Source organism: Nannospalax galili, unplaced genomic scaffold (genome assembly GCF_000622305.1).
Source record: "Nannospalax galili isolate Female #2095 unplaced genomic scaffold, S.galili_v1.0 scaffold1131, whole genome shotgun sequence".
NCBI lineage: Eukaryota > Metazoa > Chordata > Mammalia > Rodentia > Spalacidae > Nannospalax > Nannospalax galili.
In genome coordinates, this window is record NW_008329039.1 from 993,004 (window position 1) to 1,012,561 (window position 19,558).

The window sequence follows — 19,558 nt, forward strand, 5'->3', positions numbered from 1 at the left end:
ATCATGCGGAATTTTTTAAAACTCTAGAATCAAAAAAAAAAAAAAGAAAGAAAAAGAAAACTTTGGGGACCTAAAGGCCCCACCTTGTAGAAGTCCGAGAGGAAGTTATGGGGGCACGGCCTGACTTGCTTTGAAAGTCTGGAGAATACTTCTGCACTGCTGAGGAGTGCATGATCAGCACGTGACCATCCTTAAGGTACATCCTCAGTGGGGGAGGGGGGATTTCCAGGTGCCTTTATAAGCTCTGTAACACCTGCAATAAATGAGTCCCTGCTTGACTAGGCTCCGCATTGCACCTGAGTGTTCCCAGTACTGGGAGCGGAGTGGACTGGTGAACGGCATGCTTACTCATCCCCAATCATCACTGCCTGGGGGTTGCTAGTTCGAACCACCAGCAACTGGCACCCAGCATGGCGCTTGAAGGTAGATGGAAAGAAGAAAAGAAGGAAAGAAGAAAAATGGATTGGGGCCAATCTGGAAGTTTGGGGTAAGCAAGACCTGAAAAGATTGGTAATGCTACTTTTAAGTCTGAGGACCCAGCGCTTAAAGCACTGAGAGATATGCTTAAAAGCAGGGGATTGGATCTGTCAGACCCGGTAGCTCAAAAGGTTTGGACAGAGGCCATTTGGCTCCCTGTCTACTTGGGGCTAATGTTTTTACTGGGGATACATGGAAACATGTAGACCATCTAGCTTGACAAAGGGAGGTTCAATTGGGTGTTGACCCACCGCTGGAGTTCTACCCTATTATTTTGGCCTAAAGGCATGCTTTTGGCCTGAGAGCCCTAAGCCCTTGGTGCCACCTCCTGACAAGCCTTCAGAAACCCAGACATAGGAATCATGGGAAGAGTTTGAGGAAGAATGCAGAAATGCAACAGAAGTGAAACCAGAAGCGGCCAAAGTAAAAGCGGCACCTCAGGTGTGCCCTGGCCAGCTTCAGGGCTTCCTGAAACCCATGAAAACCGTCCCTATTTCCAGGATTCTGGCCCCACTCAGGAGGCTTCTGTGAGGCCATGGGTGGAAGCATATCCTACTAATGTAAACCCAGGAGGCGCATGTCCTCACTCCTGGTATCCCTGGGAGGCAAAGGATTTAAAGGAATTTTAAAAGGTGGTGGCTGAGGATGGCCAGGGATCACCCTGGGTAGATACTCTCCTCCAAGGCTTGGCTCATCAGCAGTGTACTACAAAGGATTGGCTGGACCTCGCCAAAGCAGTCCTTCCTAGCCATATATATTAAATGGTGTGACCTCTTTAAGGAGGAATGCAGAATACAGACTGAGAGGAATGCAAGTGCATTCTGTGTAACCTCAATAAATTCATTGGTTCAACAAGCTGGACTTTATTATCTCATTTCTGCGGTCTCTCTTTGCCCTCTCTATCTGGGGTGAATAGAACTAATCTTCCCAGTAAGAGTCATACAATAAATTATAATTCCCATCATGGACTGGCACGAGGTGAAAAGCTGACTGTGGATCAATAAGCAGAATTTCTCAAAAGTTAATAGGATCAACCACATTGATACACTGTATATACCAAAACATTACTTCACACAGGACTGGTAAATACTTACAGTACTGAGGTAGCAAATAATCTTCAAGGTCTCCAGGCATGAAGCAATTAATTGACTTTCCTCAAACCCAAAGTAAATAGCTTAGTGAAAAACTTTCTCCCATAAATTAAAAGAGCTATTTCTCTGCTTTTATGACTGTAATAATGAATTCAGTCCAATGTTTTGGAATATATATATATATTATATATATATATATATATATATATATATATATATATATATTATTGTGTATTCAGCAAGTTGCTCTATCCACTGCAGAAGTCTCTACAGGTAATACAGAGAAACAGGACATTTTCTCTCATTGAATTTGAATTTAAAATCCTCCTAGGTGCATCTGTGTGATGTTTGATTCAAAGAGAGAATATCTAGAGTGTTATTGGTGGCAACCATAAGGGGACCAACTTTCATGATAACCAGTGACCATAAAACATCTCAGCTTAATATTTACTGAAACAATACTAATTACTGTTTAATACAGCATGTTCAGCAATGACTAGAATGAAAACAAACTCAGCTGGAAACCAAAACAATGAAAAACACTGAAATAATTTTAATAGACTTTGACAGTGAAAGACTAGAGCCAATGATTATATGTCAACAGATGGTTTCAACAGAATAAGGAGGATAAGAGAGGGGTGTGATGTAGAAAATGACTAACATTCACTATATGTGTGCATGAAACCTCCAAAGACTTAAAAAAAACTTCATCGCTCCAAGTCCTATTTCTGAAGTATATCTTATCTTCATCAATAGGGTCTTACCTTCAAGTTTGAGGAGGCAATCAAGGGCTGTGCCAATTGCCTGTGTTGTTTTTGGAGTGATGGTTGGTTGTTAGCCACCATGTGGGTGCTGAGACTCAAACCCGGGCCCTCTGTGAGAATAATCACTACTCTTAACTGTTGAGCCATCTCTTCAGCCCCAAGTATGTTAAAATTTTTAATGTTCTTATTTATTTTTGTGTGTATGCATGTTTATATGCTTGTGTGCATATGTGTAGGCTAGTGAACAAGCAGTGGTGTATGCTAGTGTGTGTGCATGTGATCAGTATTAGTTGTCCTCCTCAGTCATGCTCCAACTTATTTTTTAGACAGGCTCTCTCATCGAACCTATTAATAACTGATTCATCTAGGCTAGATGATCTCCACCTCCCCATCCTAGGATTATAGGTCCCTGCTGCCATGCCCAGCTTTTTATGTGCGTGCCTGGGCACCTGAACTCATGTCATCTTGCTTGAGTGCCAAGCACTTTAAGAAGTAAAACACTTCCTCAGCCTCTACTTATTTTTTCATGCACATGTGTGTGTGTGTGTGTGTGTGTGTGTATGTATGTGTGTGTCTGTGTGTGTGTCTGTGACTGTGTGTGTGTGTAAGCCAGAGGACACCACCCTTGGGTGTCACCCTCAGAAATATCAACCTCCTATGAAGCAGGGTCTTCCACTTGCCTCCAGCTCAACAATTAATCTAGACTGTCTGACCAGCGAGTTTCAGGAATCCTTCATTCACTGCCTGAAGTGAGTGCAGGGATTATAAACTCTCTACCAGGCCTAGAGCTTTTACATTGGTGCTAGGGATGGAATTCGGGTCCCCATGCATACGTAGCAAGTATTTTACTAACTGAGCTATCTTCGCAGTCTGTTAGTGTTCATAAACATGAGACTCACATTCAATAACATTAAATGTCAGCTGGTATAATGATCATTTGTCTAATCAACTGAATCTAATTGAAAAAGCAGCAAACCCTAAGTACCTTTTAATTCTCATAAATCTTAGGTGTTTTATTCTATCAGTAATTATTTTGGAAACACTGTAGATGCCCCACATCTATCCCCTGGGCCTTATTATTTACAAGCACATATTCCAAGAACTTTTTCCAAATTAGTACAGATGATCTAGAGTCTAGAGAGGTGACACTGCCTCTCTAGAGTAACTCACAACCAATGACAGGATGGCAGTCAGTATCTAAATATCATGACACCCTTAGTCTTTGGGAAAGGAATTTGAAGGTATGTTCATACCTTTATCAGACCTTTTGCACCAAGATTCAGATGCAGTCACATTTTGCAATTCTCTCTCTCTCTCTCTCTCTCTCTCTCTCTCTCTTTCTCTCCCACACTTTCTGAGGTGCCCTCCAATTGCTCTACTAGGAATCCTTATACCAGGACTGGTTCTAGAGGAACAAAAACTGAGACACACATGAGGTTCAAAAGAGTACGCAACACTGGATTTTTTAAAATATGCAAATTATATTTAGAACTCCCTCCGTGTAAATAGCACTACCTGTGCCTTATGAAGTGCTGCCAAATACAACTGAAAGTGCCTAGTGAGATGGTTCAATCAGTATAGGAGCTTGCTGTCATGCCTGAGTACATGAGCTTAACTATTGGAACCCACAGAGTGGAAGGAGAGAGCCGACTCATCCAAGCTGTCCTCTGACCTCTGTAAGTGGCTGTGGCAGGGGCACATACCCCCTTTCACACCCCAACATATTAAATAAAAATTAATAAATGTATATATTTATATATATATGAAAAAGCAAACAAATAGCAATTAAAAGCACAAGTGCCAGGGTACGGAGATAGTGCAGCTGTTGATGTTTAGCCTCACAACCAATAGCACCATTTCCAGTATCAGAAGCTTCCTCTTCTCAGTCTCTCACATTCTCTTAAGTGTTCTGATTTGCAAGCTGAGAATGACATTGTTGTCAAACATAGAGAGCTTTTCTTGAGAGGAACTTAACATGCAAAGTATAACCATGATCATTTCTGTTATCGGTCCAACTGAATTGATGCATGGAAGCTAGATTGTCATATATAAAGTAAAATCCTGGCCAAATGCAGTCTCTAATCTGGCCACCTTCCAGACCTCTCTCCCACCCACCATTTCTTAATCTAATGTAATTCCCACTTCTTATGATACACCTGTCCTTGCTACTGACCTCTGCCCTCATTCCACTCCAGTAGAATTAACAACAAACAATTCCATCCCGTTGCTAGAATGGAGATCCCTTTTGCAGTAACTTTCTTATTCATTAAACCCAACATACTAAAATTCTGTTGAAGATCATGATTGAACATAATTTCAAATTTCTACTCATTTCAGATGAAGCTGTATTAGCTCAAAAACCTACTGAAAAAATGCATACAATATCTCAGTGTGTGTGCATGTGCATACCAGAAGGCTATATAAAGAGAAACACAGTGCCAGACAAGAGAAATCTCACTTTGAGTTCTTAGGGTAGTCAAAGAGACTTGGAAAATTACACAGGCTATTGCCGCAGTCCTTGATTACCTCCCAGAACTCGAAGGTAAGACACTTTGCTGAAGACAAGACATATTTCAGACACAAAACTTGGAGCAAGGGAGCTAGAACTGACCTGGAACCTCCTCCCTGAAGATTTGCTTTTAGAGTACTAGAGGATACTATACAAACTGCTAAGGGAGAAAATCAATCAATGTTCCAATCCCAGATTTCAAGTCTAATAACCACAACAATGACTGGCACAACAAACTATAGTGGTACAGTAGTGGAACTCTTATCTTGGGGTTAATCAGTAGCTGTTTAACTGGACTTAAAGCCCTCTCAAGGGGAGAGAACTCGTGTGGCACTGTAAACATAGCTGTAAATATACATGGCTGGAGAGGTCATCATCGATCCTAGAGAAAACCCTTCCTCTGTCATATCTTTAGACAATTTAATTTCTTAATATATGCTAAATATGAATTCTTATATTTATAGACAAGTATAGTATTCACCAGTTATCAAAGAATCTTCTTTTGCAGCAGATGGAGACAACTACAGAATTACACAACTGATTACACACAGAGAATAAGTGTCTGAGAAATGCCCAGCCCGAAGTGATACATCTACAATGGAACCTCTAACTAAGTCTCACGGAACAGCAGAACAGGAGGGAGGGAATATTACTGCCTTTCTTAACTCTTACCGGTGAAGCTTCCTCATGCAGTGGAGTACAGAACACACAGAAGGCCACAAGTGGCCAAAGTGTAAAGATCAAGAGACTACAGAGAGTGTGTTCCTGAATATAGCTCACATTAAAGGGACTGCTGTGGAAGAGGAGGTGCAAAGATTGTAAGATGTGTGATCATAAGGAAACAGAATCTTCCAGGCCTCTGGAATCATGCTCATATGAATTACAGCAATAATGTCAGCATGCCCAAGTCCCATGCAAACTCAATCAGACTAAAATTCATCATAAAATGGGAGAAATGGGAAGGAGACCCCCAACAAACTCTCTGTTCAGGTCTATAGCCCATCATTTGTTGGGTCATTTATTTTCTTGTTTCTTTTCTTTTTATTTTGAGTTCTTTGTATATTCTAGATATAAATCTAAACGTGGCTCAATAGGCCTTAACATACATGCCAGAATGCACTGAATCTGGTGGAGGAGGATGGGGGTTACAGATAGGTGGAGTGGGTATAAAAATGTTTAAGATGTTTTGTATGAAATGCACAAAAATTCAATAAAAATATACATTAAAAAATAGAAACTCTCCACAGGTGTGCCCAGTGATCCATGACCAGGTAAACTTAGATTCTGTCAAGTTATCAATTAACATTAACTTCAAAGGAGGAAAATTAACTGTGATTATACTATTTTTTTTCTTTTTTATTATTTCTTTGGTACACTAAAATTAGATTTTGACTACACTGAAATGGACCACCAAGGTAAAGAACCTCAGAGTAAGTATAACTCAACAGGAACTTTTTTTAATGACTGAGAATTTCATACAATATATCTGGATCATATTTAGATCCCCTCCCCTATCCATATCCCCATCACAGCCCTGCCACCAGATTTCATACATTCTGGCATGTATGTTAAGGCCTATTGAGCCATGTTTGTGTCCCACATTTTGTCTTCCTTGGCTAACTCATTATTTTTCTAATCCCTCTTTTGAAATCTTAGCTCTGTGGATTGCTATGATAACACACTCTATTTGATTATTCCTTTATACCTAGATGTGGCAAAGCTTTCTTCTTTTTCCTAACCTAGTATCCTAGGACAATGTTTTGTATCCCTTCTCCACTTATATTTTCTTTCTTACATTATCATAGTCAGTCTCAAATTCTGCTATCATATGTAAACAAGTAGATCAATTTTGCATGTCTTTCTCTGATGCCTTATTAAAGTACCAGATTGAATATCTAACAATATGCTCGAAATTATAAAAAGGAAGTTGTTTTGCTCATTCATATTTAGGGGTTTTAATGAATCAAATTTCTAATACTACATTTCTCTACCAACTTTCATAAAACAGATTAACATGGTAACTCCAAATCCAATAAGCCTTTGTACCTATAAGGAATGGGACTATTAGAAGAAAAAATCATGTTGCCGGCTTGAAAAAGTAATTCTCAACACTGTATCGCTTCTATATTGCATTATCTAGAACTATTCTGCTTTTCTGCTGTGAAAAAATGTAGACTTTACTCTAGGCAACTACATGTCCAGCTAGAAAAACAACTTGTTCTACTAAGAAAGAAGGAAAGAATAGATGTTGGAAATGGTTAGCAGTCTGCCTTGATCTACCATATGACTGGATGGCACCTTTTTATTATTTTTTTATGTGTATGAGTGTTATGCCTGCATGTAGGTAAGTGCACCCATGTCGTGCAATGCCCACAGAAGACAAAAGAGGCTGTTGGATCCCCTGAACTGGAGTTATGGATGGTTGTTAGCTGCCATGTGGGTTCTGGGATTCGAACCCAGGTCTTCTGCAAGAACAGTCAGTGTTCTTAACTGCTGAGCCATCTCTTCAGCCCTTGGATGGCACCTTTTAAAAGTACTTCTGTCTTTGTCATTATCTACCTTATTACTCAAAACAAGAATTTTAAAACCATCCATGTCTTTTCCTTGTAACATGAATCTCTCATTGAAGGACGTGAAACTTCTGTTTTTTTTTTTTTGTTGTTGTTGTTATTTTATGAGCCTATCTGTATCTCTACCATCTCCACTGACATCATCCTCAAGGTAGCCATTGCATTTGATCCTCTGTAGCTGTATGTTTCAAAAAGTTCTCTGTAAGTCACTTGGTGTTGTCTTATGGAAATGTAATTCAGATATGTTCCATCCTTCCTTTATTTTATATATATAATATATATATATTATATATATAGTAATTTCATACAACAGTTCTCAATCAAATTTGGACCCCCTTCCCCATCTGCCACTAGACTGCACGTATTCCACCATATGTGTTAAGTCCTATCCATTCAGGCATTTGTGCCCAAATGTCCTTCAGTGTAAATTTGTCCACTGGAGTCTAGTCAGCCCATCTAGAGATTGTATGTAAGGCATACTCTCCCTCACCTAGCAGCAATCAGTCTCCAATAGTTCTCAGTCTACTGCCAGCCCGCTACCTGTTTCTCTTCTCCTTTTTGGGCCCTTGCTTAATTGAGTTGGCATGGGTCCTATGCTTGATGCCACCATCGCCACAAGTTCACATGGGTAAGCCTCCAGTGGCCTGGAAGCCTCTGCTTCTGTGTTCATGAACCAGCTCTCGCTCTTACAATCTTTCTATCCCTTCTTCCACAATGGTCCCTGAGGCTTGAGTGGATGAGATTCCATATAGAGTCCTATCCTACATTCTGCAGTTTCTTATTCTTTAACACTTGGCCTGCTGTGGCCTTCTGTTTACATCACATTCTGTTGTATAAGCAGTATGGGCAAAAGTTGAGGGATGCATTAGTTTTCTCTCTTCTCCTTGTTTGACTATTCTCCATGCACTTTAGGCTTAGGGCTTCAACTGCACACATGTCACCTTTTACTTGGCATATCTTAGATATATATTCTCTGTGTCTGAGCAGTTGTGGAATTCTGCAGTAAATTCCATCTGTGGCAAAAGGGAGCTTCTTTGATGAGTTGTGTACAGTATGCTTGTCTGTAAATATAAGGATCCATATTTAGCATATGGTAAGAAATTTCATTTATCTAGAGATATGAAAGAGATATGGTTTTCTCTAGGATCTATGTCCTCTCTTGCCATGTGATTTAGGCTAAGTTTATGATGCCACCCATGAGTTCCCTCTCATTGAGAGAGTTTTAACTCCAATTAGATCTATTGATTGCCCCCCCCAGCAGATAACTGATTGTCTAATGTCTTCCTGCTACAATTGTAATGAAAATCAAGTTCCTTAACATAGATTTGTTCTAGAGTGCTCTAGCTGCTTTCAATCTATTCATCCCTAGTCAGACAACCTTTGAAAATTTTCACAAATTCATTAAATTGCTCTCACCTTAGAGCTTTTTATTGTGTAACTATTCAGTTCACTTACGTTACTTATTCAAATAGTACCTTTAAAAATCAGATAAATCTTTCTTAGGCTATCTCAAGCTATTTACCATGTGGTCTCCCTTATGTGTGTTCAGGTGTTTAATTTTCTTCAAAGATCTTTGCTCTAGAATGTTATATGTCTACTTGTTTTTGATTTTTTTCCATATGATTGGTTGCACAATATAGGCTCCTTGAGCATAGAGATTTTGATTAATTTGCCAAGAAGTGTGTCTTATTTGCCCAGAAATTTCCTTCTATCACAAGAGGAAGGTACAAAATATAAATTATTATTTATATGGCTGTATTTGGGGAAGTGCAAAATAGCTAGATATGAGACTTAAAAGATTACATCCTTCAGGAAATTAGGAATCAAAAGACAGATTTTGAGGGTTTTTATTTTTTGGAAATGCAATGATAATCACTAAAAATATTTGACTGAGAGGGGTGGAAGTTTTCCAACTTGCATTTTAGAAAGATAAAAAATTCCAATAAAAATAGCAACAGCAGCATCAGTAGTATTATAACACTAAAAACACCCATTAAAGTGATAATAGATATAATAATAGGTTAGCAAGTAGATATTTGTAGTAAAGTCAAGTAACAATAAAAGTAACTCATGTTAAAATCAAATTTAGTATACACCAAATGTGAAGTATGTATTTTGATATAATATGTTAATGGTCACAATATTAATTTCTATCTTTTATAGATAGTTCTTCCTTTTTATTAGATGCTATCATCTATGGTTTCCTATAATAATTGATTTAGTCTTCAAAATTTTATGAAACATATTATTATGGTTCCTGTTTTACAGGAAGAAATCAGAGTAATTAGTTTTGCAAAGATAACCTTGCCTAGAGCAATGCAGGGGATAGAGATAGTGGAAGAAAACTGAAATCTATGAAGCATAGCATTCTGTTGTGGAACACAAAGAAGTCAATTAAAACATCTATATTAAGCAGCTTTATTCAATTACATATTGAATATGTGCAACTCATGACTCAGTAGAATTAAACAGGTTAAAATAATGAAACAAGACTTTAGAATCGGCATTCTGACAATAATCTTTTCATCTCCAAATTTTATGATTTTTTTTTTCTGAGTATGTTTGTTATGGACGGAATCATGTTCTTAGAGCCCTGAATTCCATTACTTTAGATTGTGAATATGCAGTGATAGGACTTTACAAGAGAGAGTTAAGTGAACATGAGTCTACTCCTGTTCTGGTTTGATTGGTATCCTTATAAACAAAGGTGATTGTGAGATTAGTGATATCATGGATGCATTCACACAAAGAAAATATGACAGGAGGAAAAGAGAAAATGGTTGGGATGGTTAATTGTGGATGTCCACTTAACTACATTCAGAAAGTTCTAGAAAACTGGCAATACCTATTACAGTCCTATTTGTCAGTAAGCAGGGGGTGGAAGGCCTTCCCTGAATGTGGGTAGTACCACTGGATAAACTGAAGAGGAACTTTGTGCCTGTTTCCCTTCTTAAATGCCTACAATTTTCTTCTGTGCATTCGGGTGGCCGCCACACTCCAGACTTTTCAGTCTTTGAATGCAGACTTCACCCCGTCACTCTCCAGGGAACTTCAAAACTTTCAGCCTCAAACTGAGGCTGAACTCATTTTCCTTCTTGTTCTAAGTCTTCCAGCACGTGAACTCATTAGGCACTGATTTCTTGGGCTCTACAACACTCAGATGGCCAGTTCGGCTCATGGAAGCCAATCATTAAATTTCCCCTTATAATTATGTATATTTTATTGGTTATGCTTCACTAGACAACCTTGGCCAATACAATAACAGTCTTCAAGTCATGAAGTGAAGCCCTTGGAAGAACTGAGACTATCTTAAGTGTTTATGATGTGAAAATATAGATTCTATTTCATTTTAATAAAGATATAACAAACACATATAGTTTGTTTTTAGTTTTACTTTCATATTTCATGTATTTATTGTGAGTGTGAATGAGCATGGGCACATCCATGCCACAGTAAGCATGTGGAGGTCAGAGAACAACTTGGATCATTCAGTTCTCTCCTTCCACCATGTAGGTTCTAGGGATCAAACTCAGGTTTAAGGTTAGTAGCAAGCATATCTGCCCAAAGAGCCATTTTGTTGGCTCCATCCATGTGTTTTGGGTTCTTTATTTGTTTGTTTGTTTGTTTGTTTGTGGTTTTTTTATTTTGGTCTTTTTGAGACAGGGTCTCCATGTCCATCCATTTTTTAAATTATTATTTTTATTTTAAGGGTATGAGTGTATTATTGCCTACTTGCATTTAAGTGCAACTGTGTCATGCAATGCCTTTTGAGCTCAGAAGAGGGCATCAAATTCCCTGTAACTGGAGTTATAGACAGTTGATAACTGCTTGGGATCAAAACCAGGTCATCTGCAGGAGCAGCCAGTGCTCTTAATCACTGTGCCATCTCTCCAGCCCCACCACCCATGTATTTTTAAATATATAAATGAAGTATTCTACCAATATGTTTCTCCTGGACTGAAATCCATACATTTGTTGTGACATTGCTATTATTAGTAGAATGTTCAAATGCAGTTTGATATCTTAAGTAACATGGCACACTTCTAGTAACTCCTGAAAAAATAGGGGAAAATTCATCGCTCTTTAGTTTTAAAAAAGAATAAGTTATAATTGTTTTGGGCAAAATCCCGATTTGGGTAAAACAAGACAAATCACTGTGGTTTTTGGTAGAAAACACTGATTTTTTTTTTTCTGTCCTTCCTTTTCTTTTTCTGCTTTGACTTGAAGTTTTTCCTCAGTAACCTAAAACTAATCACTTTACAAAGTGAAGTTTAGTTACTTCTTGCAGTTGAGATTAATTGGCAATTTAAAATCTGAGTCAATGAACCCCGACTGCTAAGTCTTATGATTTCTCCCCTACCATATCATCAGTCCTCCTCTAGGGCTGTGTGTAATTAGGCCCTTAACAAATTGCCTCACCTCTTATTTCAACTATTGCCTTATTTTCTTCTATCTTTAAGTCAGTTTTTTTCTCACTGGGTTCATTTTAGATGTGGGTATATTGACATGGGGAAGATCATTACATTATTATTCTCTTTGAGGTAAAACAGCTCTATACCTCTATACTGTGAGTAGCTGCTCTTTTCTCTCCAGTAATTGTAGCTAGCTCAAACACAATTTTCTCTGAATATAAATGTTTTGGAAATTTGATTATTAATAGAAATTATGCCCCATGTCTATGGCCAAACCTCCAATCATCCCATCTTACATGTTTTTCTGTGTCTTTCCATTTTGGTTTCTCATAAATGTGTTCTGTCACCAGCCTAAAGACGTTATATACTGAACTTGTTTTATATTCCAGGCAATATACTAGGGCTTGGGTATAAAATGAAGATAGAGACATACCTTCTGTTCCAGATACTTCATAGTAGTTGGCAAAATAGTTTAGCCATTAATGAAGGTGTCTAATGATTATGAAGTAATATAACTACTGTGTTCAATTTCTTGTAACCCAATACATTTCCCTCAAACCCAGCAACACGAAGGCATTAGGTATCAATTGATGAAACACATTACAGCAGGAAAAATAAGCAAAAAGGGATTAAATCTCAAATTAAAACTTCCAGGGATGATGACAAAACTCAAGACAGTACACAGAAATTTGAAAGAATGCTTGACAAGCAAGGCAGTTGCCTATATGAACTCATAATGAATGTGAGAGAATGTACAAGACTTGTGTAAGTGAAGCCAGACAAAAATCCTGGCACAGAGGGGAAAGGTGGACAAGAAGCCCAAGCCCTAGCTGAGGATCTATTGACAATCTTCTGGGAGAAGAGGAGTCAGTTTTCTCAAGGTTGTGACTCTGGGTAGGTTGACCAGGCTCTAGGGAAAAGACCCATACCAAAGAACACTTCAGAAACAAAAAATAGATTATATAAGGATGTAAAAAATGAAAATAAGTTAGGTGGGAGTTGAGATAGTGGAGGATTCTTAATATGACTAAAATACATTGTATGAAATTCTCAAGGAATCAATAAAATATTTTTAAAAGAAAATAAATAACAAAAGACACCAAATGCTGGCAAAGATGTGAAGAAAGTGGAACCTCATTCACTGCTGGTGGCAATAAGAACTTGAGCAACCACTATGGACAAAAGTGTGGAGAACTCTCAAAAAACTAAAAATGAATCCACCATATAATCCAGATGTATCACTCCTTGGCATATACTCACAGGATTCATCTTATTGCAGAGACACTTGTACATCTATGTTTGTTGCTGCTTTTTTGTTATAGCTAAGAGATGGAAGCAACTTAAATGTTCCTCAACTGATAAGTGGTGAATGAAAATGTGGTACAATTACGCGATGGAGTTCTACTCAGCGATGAAGATGAAATTATGAAATTTTCAGGTAAATGGATGGAACTAGAAAATGTTATACTGAGTAAGGCAACACAGACTCAAAAACTGAACGAAGTATGCTCTCTCTCATTTGTGGATCATAGCACCAATCTCTTATATGTGAGTATATATATCCTGATGTAACAGCAAGATTGAGGAAAATGGAAAGGAATCATGGAAGTAAAAGGAAAGAAAGAGCCCCAAAAGGGGGAAAGGATCAGGAGCAGATGTTATGGGGGGAGGAGGAGGAAAATGGGAGTGCTTGGCTGGAAGGGGAGAAGGAAGGGACATGTAGGGGACATGGTCAAGGGGGAGGAGGGAACCCAGGAGAGCAGGCATGGTAGAGATATTGGGAGAGTTTGGACTGGGGAGGGAGGAGGGTGGTGACATGGGGGTAGACAGAAGAGAGATGAATTGAGTTTGGGGGCTAGAGAAGCCAGACAGAAGTATTTTGGCTTGGAAACCCCCTGAGAAATGCACATACAGTGTCTGAACTTTGGTACATGTGTATGCTTAGGGGCTATATGACAAGGAACATAGTTCCAGACAGGAGCAACCTCTGTTAGAGTGGTTGGTCAGAATAGTCCAAGAGACTTCCAAAATATCACAGGTTATTGCTGGAGTTCTTGGTTATCTCCCAGAATTAGAAGATAAGGCCCCACTGCTGAAGAAAGGAGGACATACTTTGGACACATAACTTGGAATAATGAAGCAGTAACTGACTGGGAAGCCTTCTTCTTGAAGTCTGGCTCTCAGAGTTCTAAAGGATACTATGCAAGCTTCTAAGGGAGAAAATCAATTAACAGTCCAACCCAGCTCTGAAGCCTAGTAACCGTAATGACTGGCACATTAATACCTATTGGAGCAGTACTGGTACTGTTATTAGGGGGTAATCAACAACTACCTAATTGAACTTAAAGCTCTCTTGATGGGAGGGAGCTCATGGGTGGCACTGTAAACAGAGCCAAATATACATGGCTGGAGAGGTCATAGACCCTGACTTGTAAGAGCCAGGGTTAGTCCTTGTAGAGAAGCAGAGGCTTTCAGGCTGCTGGAAGCTTGCACATGTGAACTTGATTCAGTGGTGGTGTTGAGCACAAAACTCATGCCAACTGAAGGGCCCACAGTGGAGCCAGAGAAATGGATGGCAGGCAGGCCCTAGGCTAGGAACTGTTGGAGATTTATTACTAATAGGAGAGGGATGATCTCTTGATAGGCTGACTAGATTCCAGTGGATGAACTTACACAGAAGGACATTTGGGTACAATTGCTTAACATGTATGATGGAATGCATGAGGTCCAGCAGGGGGTGGAGGTGAGTATGTGTGGGGGCATGGATGGGGGGAAGGGGTCTAAATTTGTATGAAATGTACAAAATCTCAATAAAAATTATCATAGCTCCACAACGTGCTCCACAGCAGTCTGCCGCCCTGTGCCCTGCTGCTCTTGGACCAGGCCTTGTTCTGGACCTCAGCGCCAACTCCCCCCACGTGCTTCTGTTAAGTGTTGGCCTCGCGCCACCGGCAGGCTCCATGTAAGGATGGCTGGGAGCACTATGAAGGCACTGTTGTCATTTTGGATGCTGGAGCTCAGTATGGAAAAGTCATAGACCGAAGAGTTTGGGAACTTTTTGTGCAGTCTGAAATCTTCCCCCGGGAAATAGCATTTACCATAAAGGAACAAGGATTTGGCGCTGTCATCATCTCTGGAGGACCCATTTCTGCGTATGCAGAAGATGCCCCCTGGTTTGATCCAGCAATCTTCACAACTGGCAAGCCTGTTCTTGGAATTTGCTATGGCATGTTCCTGATTAAGGTATTTGGAGATACTGTGCACAAAAAAAGTGTTAGAGAAGATGGAGTCTTCAATATTAGTGTGGATAATACCTGCTCATTATTCAGGGGCCATGTAAAGGAAGAAATTGTTTTGCTTACGCTTGGAGACGGTGTAGATAAAGTAGCTGATGGATTCAAGGTTGTGGCACATTCTGGTAACATCTGGTAGGTACAGCAAATGAATCTAAAAAATTATATGGTGTCCAGCTCCACCCTGAAGTTGACCTTACAGAGAATGGAAAAGTAATACTGAAGAATTTCCTTTATGAGATAGCTGAGTGCACCACGACCTTTACCGTGCTGAACCAAGAACCTGAATGCATTTGTGAGATCAAAGAGAAGTGGGTACATCAAAAGTTTCGGTTTTACTCAGTGGTGGTGTGGATTCAACAGTTTCTACAGCTATATTAAATCATGCTTTGAACCAAGATCAAGTCATTGTTGTGCACATTGATAATGGCTTTATGAGAAAGCGGGAAAGCCACTCTGTTGAAGAGGCCCTTTAAAAGCTTGGAATGCAGGGCAAAGTGATAAATGCTGCTCATTCCTTCTACAACAGAACAACTACTCTACCAATCTCAGAAGAAGATAGGACCCCAGGAAAAAGAATTAGCAAAACATTAAATATGACTACAAGCCCCTAGGAGAAAAGAAAAACCATTAGCGATACTTTTATTAAGATTGCCAATGAAATAATTGGAGAAATGAATCTGAAGCCAGAGGAGGTTTTCCTTGTCCAAGGCACTTTAGGGCCTGAAGTAATCCAAAGTGCGTCAGATGTTGCAAGTGGCAAAGCTGAACTCATCAAAATGCATCACAATGATACCAAACTTATCAGAAAGTTGAGGGAAGAGGGAAAAGTGATAGAACTTCTAAAAGATTTTCATAAAGATGAAGTGAGGCTATTAGGCAGAGAGCTTAGGCTTCCAGAGAAATGTTTCCAGGCATTCAAGTCCTGTGCTGGCAATCAGAGTTATATGTGCTGAAGAACCTTACATTTGTAAAAACTTTCCTGAAAGTTCTTATTTTGAAAATAATGGCTGATTTTTCTGCAAGTGTTAAGAAACCTCATACACTGTTACAAAGAGTCAAGGCCTGAATGACAGAAAAGGACCAGGAGAAGCCCATGCACATCACAAGGACACATTCACTGAATGCGTTCTTGCTGCCAATCAAAACTGTAGGTGTTCAGGGTGATTGTGTTCCTACAGTTACTTATGTGGAATCTCCAGTAAAGAAGAACCCGACTGGGAATCTTATTTTCCTTGCCAGGCTTATTCCTTGAATGTGTCATAACATTAACACGGTTGTCTATATCTTTGTCCTGCCAGTTAAAGAACCTCCTACAGATGTTACTCCCATTTTCTTGACAACAGTGGTGCCCAGTACTTTATGCCAAGCTGACTGTGAGGCCCACAACATTCTCAAGGAGTGTGGGTATGCCGGGAAAATCAGCCAGATGCCAGTGATTTTGACTCCATTACATTTTGATTGAGATCCACTTCAGAAGCAACCTTCATGTCAGAAGTCTGTGGTTATTCGAATCTTTATTACTAGTGACTTCATGACTGGCATACTTGCTACCCCTGGCAACAATATTCCTGTGGAAGTGGTGCTAAAGATGGTCACCAAGACAAAAAAGATTCTTGGTATTTCTAGAATTATGTGTGACTTAACATCAAAGCCCCCAGGAGCCACTGAGTGGCAATAATAAACACCTTGTTCTGTTAAAAAAATTGTTTTATCATAAAAGGGTTAACACAAAAAGGATAGGTATTTAGAATTAAGTTAAAATTATTCACTGGGTGTGGTAGTGCACACCTTTAATCCCAGCACTCAGGAGGCAGAGGCAGGCAGATCTCTGTGAGTTCAAGGCGAGCCTGGTGTACATAGTGAGTTCCAGGACAGCTGGGGCTACAGGGAGACCCTGTCTCAAAAAGACATATATATATATATATATATATATATATATTACCTTTAAGATAAAAGTGCTGTGATATCTTGCCGGGTCAATCCTTTTTGTGTTTTCTAGGGTTTACAGCTGTAAAGGACTATTGATTGCTTTTCTCCCTTAACTGTGAGACCTAGTCTTCGTGGAGGAGACTTCCAGGTCAGTTGCAGCTTGTTTCCACCAAGTTTTGTGTCCAGTGTGTATGGTGACTTCAGTAATAAGGTCTTAGCTTCAAGTTCTGGGAGGCCCTTAAGGGCAATGACAATAGCACATATTGTTTTGAGAGCCTTTTGACTATTATGTACTTTGAATAGCCTGACCAATAACTCAAAGGGAGGTTTCCAATGACTGGCACTGGGTTTTTGTTAGATAGTCTACAGTTTTGGGGGTTGCATCATCACCCTGTGTATCCTAGCTCTATGGGGCGTGCGCGCTCTCTCTGAGCGCACTCCCAGAATGGCACTCCCCCGCCACACCTGGCTAGTCGCTGGCAGGTCTGGCCACAGGCATCTCTGGCCGCAGAGGCGGGTGCCCTGCAGGCTTTTCCCAGTGGCTTGGGTCCTGTGTCTCTGGAGCTTCTCTGCTGCAGAAGCGTTGTCCTGCCGAATCCTGTCCCTATTCTACCCGTGTACTTTTCCTCAGGATGCGGGGTCCACTGGCCACTGAGCCCCATGGGAGAAGCACAGAGACAGCGAAAGCTAGAATGTCCATGAGTCGGTCACAAGGAAGTGCTGTCCCCCGGAGAGATTGGGCCGCCGGTAGTGACACAAGACTCAAGACTTGGCTTAGTCTTTGTTACAGCTTTATTCTCTGAGACCCAGCTCTCTGTGTCCCAGCTTTCTGTGACCCAATTCTCTGACCATTAAGAGAAGACTAAGACATTTATACCATGGGGGTAGTGGTAAAAGCTTTGGCTGTTAGATGCTTTGTGAGGCATTCTATTTACATATGGAAGTGGATTTCTGCCACACTGCTAGACTGTTGTCTGCCTGGAGAAATTACAGGAAGGCATGGTACCTTTCAGAGCCAAAGGCCATGTTTATGTTATGGCATTTGTGGCGGACACTTCAAAAGGAAAGACAGGAAAGATGCCAGGAAGACACCCTGCTTATGAAAGGAGCCCGCAGCACATGATCCCGAGCTGCATGAGCTGTCTGGTCGTGAAGGGGCTTCTACTTTGCATAACAGCAGTCTCCAACAGTGAAGGTGAAGCCTGGTTGGCAGTAGAGACCCCAAGATCCTGGAGATGGCAGTCATAAGACATCTGTCAAGAAGAGCTCATAAAGGGAGTGATAGCAGCCCAAGAGAGAGATGTATATTACAAGCAGCAAAGCTAGAGAGGTGGAAGCTGAGTCATCTAAGCCCTTTGGAAGTAAAGTCCCAGAAGTCAGACATGGAGCTACTGGATTTGATATTTGTCCTACTGTTTAGGGAGGAAGATCTTCTCTCTGCTAGCATCTGTATAGGAGAAAAAGCTTCTCACACCTGAAATGTAATAGTTAGCCAGGTGTTTGAATCCACTTAGATGAAAGTCAGTGAAGTCTTTTTTCTGTTCCTGGGTAGAGAAGGGTTGTAGCTGGTACTGCTGACAGCAAAAAATCTATTACTGGATGCACAAAAGAAACAGTTAGGCATTGGGGTAGGTGGGAAGAAAGTTAAACTTGTTTCAGGACATAGTATCTGGTCCTTTGTCTTTCCTGTAAAATGACATTGTAAATTAGCACAGACTTGGCTGCATCTGTAAGCTGTTGAGAGATATGAAATTTAGCTGTGGGGTACCTAGAGAATACATCCAAGAAGAATTTCTTAATTACTTCAGCGATTGTCCCATGGATCTGATTTTTTCCTAGAAAAACAGAATCTCTAGAACATGGTATTAGGGAGAGTGGGGGCTGTCTGGAGTGTTGGTGCTGAGCAGGGTAAAGACTGCCATGAGAATGACAGAGAAGGAGGCTCCAGGTGGACATCTGCGGCGTGCAGCTTCCACTAGGTCATGCATTTCTTTCCACGTGATCCTGTGTGGCTTTGGATGACGTCTCTGCCACTTTCTTTTCTTTGTCTCTGTCAGGGTCATGTGAGCCATCTTCGTGGGTGGGGAGATATCTGACATTTCTAGCTGGAATCCAGATAGGCTTTGGTTGGTCCTGTGGGAAAACACAAGCAAATCCTCTCCCTGTTGTCAACAATGGATCTGGTCCTTTCCAGAGTCCATCAAAGGGGTCCTTCCATTTAACCATGATGGGTGGTACTGGGTGTGTTTGAGCCCAGTGTCGGGTGATGGGAGGAGCATCTGTCCCTCTATATACATTAAGTACATTAAGGGTAAACAAGGCTAATGTTAATTGAATATTGGGAGAATATGTTGTTTGAGCCTGTCTTTTTAATTGGTCCTTTAAGGTTTTATGCGACCTTTCCACAATGGCTTGTCCCTGTGTGTTGTAAGGGATGCCAGTGTGATGGGTGATTTTCCACGCTTCACAGAAATTTTTAAAAGAAGAGCTGGTAAATGCTGGGCCATTGT

General features: G+C 40.2%; 1 pseudogene; it reads left to right on the forward strand.

Annotated features, from left to right (window-relative positions):
* Positions 1 to 14,088: 14,088 nt before the first annotated feature.
* On the forward strand, positions 14,089 to 16,797 carry LOC103732431 (annotated as a pseudogene).
* The last annotated feature ends 2,761 nt before the right edge of the window (positions 16,798 to 19,558 follow it).